General features: G+C 37.7%; 1 long non-coding RNA gene across 1 annotated transcript; it reads left to right on the plus strand.

Annotated features, from left to right (window-relative positions):
- The first annotated feature begins 337 nt into the window (after positions 1-337).
- Positions 338-2,409, plus strand: LOC309491728. Its single transcript, XR_014203277.1, has 3 exons — positions 338-1,043; positions 1,114-1,220; positions 1,325-2,409. It is a non-coding gene; the product is annotated as an uncharacterized lncRNA (long non-coding RNA).
- Positions 2,410-2,754: the final 345 nt, after the last annotated feature.

The raw sequence follows: 2,754 nt of genomic DNA on the forward strand, positions 1-2,754 counted from the left end.
GGAAATTGTCAGACATTATGTGTGCGCGATAAAGCCAAATATTTATATGTGTGACCAAATAAATTAAAGTTGGACTAGAAGCATTATGGCAGGTTCATTTTTGTTAAATGGCTGCTCTCTGAACACACAAAGCAAATACCCAAGAGGCCGTGGGGTCAAGAGTCAGTTCAAAAGCCTTGCCCCCACCCTACATATCTCTGATAACTGGAGTCACTGGCCTGAATTCATGACCATAACCCTTAAACTCACTACACACAAAGCAATAGCCATGTGCTTGAGTGCAATAGCCATGTGCTTGAGTGGTCTCATCTTTACAGCTCATAATGAATCCACAAAATAGGATTGAATATAAACAATAAGGAAATAAGCTATGCTACATGTCCAAAGGATAGGAGCTTTTCAATATATTACAGAAGGACCCAAGTTCCAATATATTCCTATAGATTTTCAACAACTCATGAAAACAACTCATGTGTATACCAACAGATGATGTAAATGATTTGTGGAATTGGAGAAGGTTCTGTTTTTTAATCTTAGACAATAACGGGCTGTCTAATTTTAAGATGGGAAAACCCTTTCTTTCTACTTCATTTGTAAACATTTACTTCCTTTTCTCATGTAAAAAGTCATTCATAAGACACAGGCTGCATCTGGAGTTTTTGTCTTTATGAATCAAATGATTTCTATTCAAGATTATTTCTCCATAACAATGTTCATTTTTGTTGTCTGTATCATCTCTTTAGATAATGCAGAAGACCATTTGAACATCAAGAAATAAACAACGTGATGGATTGGATTGTTCTATTACTGTCAGAATATAAGTGAAAAGTGGTCTTATGTAGATGTTAAATGCCATTGTTGGTGTGTGTGTACATACACAAAATCACACATGAGTCTGATTCATAGCCACTCCGTGTGATTGAAGCAGAAAGCTTGCGATCGATCCATCTGTCTCACACCTTTCAAGAGCTTTTCTGCTAATTGGTTAAGAGCATCCCATCAAAACGATGCCTTTAACCAGCACATGATGACACAGGAGGGATGTTCGTGAACTAAAATATATTATTAACATTTCATTTTCATCATATTTTTTTTCTTTCCATCATGATGCAGGAAATCAAGTAGGCCTATCTTAGGTCGCCATGCTTTGAAAGGGAAAATTTGATCATTTCTATGACTATCACCCCTTTGCACCCCAGGCCAGTCCAGATGGTTTCAAGGTACTTTGTGTCTGAAAGGAGTGCACGTACAGATGAGAATTACTACATGAGATGCCTGTGCAAACTAGGCTGTTAATTTTCAAAACTCTCTCTCTTTCTGTAAGGTCATGTTTCAGTGATGCAGGTTCAGCTGTGTTCATCTGTTGAGGATGCTGAATGACTGATCTCAGGTCAGTGGTGTCGCCTGGCGTCTGTCTGCCTCCTGTTAGCGGAGAGCTATTTATCAGTGTCAGCAGCTCCATACCTGAACTGACAGAGAGAGAGAGAGAGATGAGCACTCTTCTAAAGGGCACGTTTAACTAACGGCACTGAACCCGTGAATACATTGTAGTGTGTTTCCTCACAGCACTGAGTGCACATATTTTTCGTCTTCTCTGTGAAAGGGTTTTCCTGCCTGTAGTTCTTTAAAATTGTGATTTAAAGAGTGTTTTGGAGTGTTATAATTCTAATTTAGCCCACTGTTGTCAGCTTGGGTGATTGAGAGGGTCTAACCTATTATACGTGGGCAGCAGTTCACCGTGTTGGCGCCAAAGCTCTATAAACACTCAACACGTGCACACACACACACACACACACAGATGCTATCTGCACCCACATCACCGTGACAGTGTGAGAAATGCAGATATGTGAGTGAGACTAGAAGAAGCCCAGCTGTTTGGCACAGTAAGAGCGGCTGTGTGTATATGCGTTTCTGTCTGTGTGTGAGTGTGTGTGGTTCAACTGTTTGAGAGTATTTGGGTGTGTTTCCTCTGATGTATATGTTTTTGTTTGATTTCTCTGGATCTGCGCCTCTGTTTGGATTATAACTATTCTCTTCCTGTCTCGCTCTCTTTGGCTTGCCCTTCCTCTCTTCCTTCATGAACCACAATCCTTAAGACAGAATATATTCAACAAAATAGTAATATATTTTGGTAGCCTATATAAATGGATTGATGGATGGATAGATCCTGACAAGAAGCACAAACCGTTACAGCTTATTCAATTAAAATATTTTAAATAGTATCTTATATATTTTATACTTTAAATCCATTAAAAATGTGGTCTAAATGGATGGATGGATAAACAGATTGACAAATAGACACTTGAAGTGCTGTGCTGGTAAAAAAAAAAAGAAAAAAAAAAGAAATTTAATTTATTATTTTATTATGTAATATTTTATAATATTTATTTCACACCCATTAAAACTGGATGGATGGACGGACAGACGGATAGATAGAAAATCTAATAAAATTACAGTTTTTCTCAGTCGCTTTGGTGCATTTCTCACATCACTATTTACATTTGCACAACAGTTAGTTCAACCTCCACAACATTTAGTCATTTGTGCACATCATAGTAGCAGTTTCTCATTCCTTCCAACAAATTGCAAATGCTTTTGGACATGCATCAATTGCTTTCATACAACTCTCTGCTGTTTTATAACATTATCATTTTGAAATTATGTGGCCAGACAGAGAGGAACGTCTGGATGTGCATGAATGATTACAGTACTATGTTGTATGTTCAGTTCCAATATGTACTGCAATATTGTTTA

The sequence above is a fragment of the Leuciscus leuciscus genome (assembly GCF_965113295.1).
Source record: "Leuciscus leuciscus genome assembly, contig: HAP1_SCAFFOLD_488, whole genome shotgun sequence".
In the NCBI taxonomy this organism is placed as follows: Eukaryota; Metazoa; Chordata; class Actinopteri; order Cypriniformes; family Leuciscidae; genus Leuciscus; species Leuciscus leuciscus.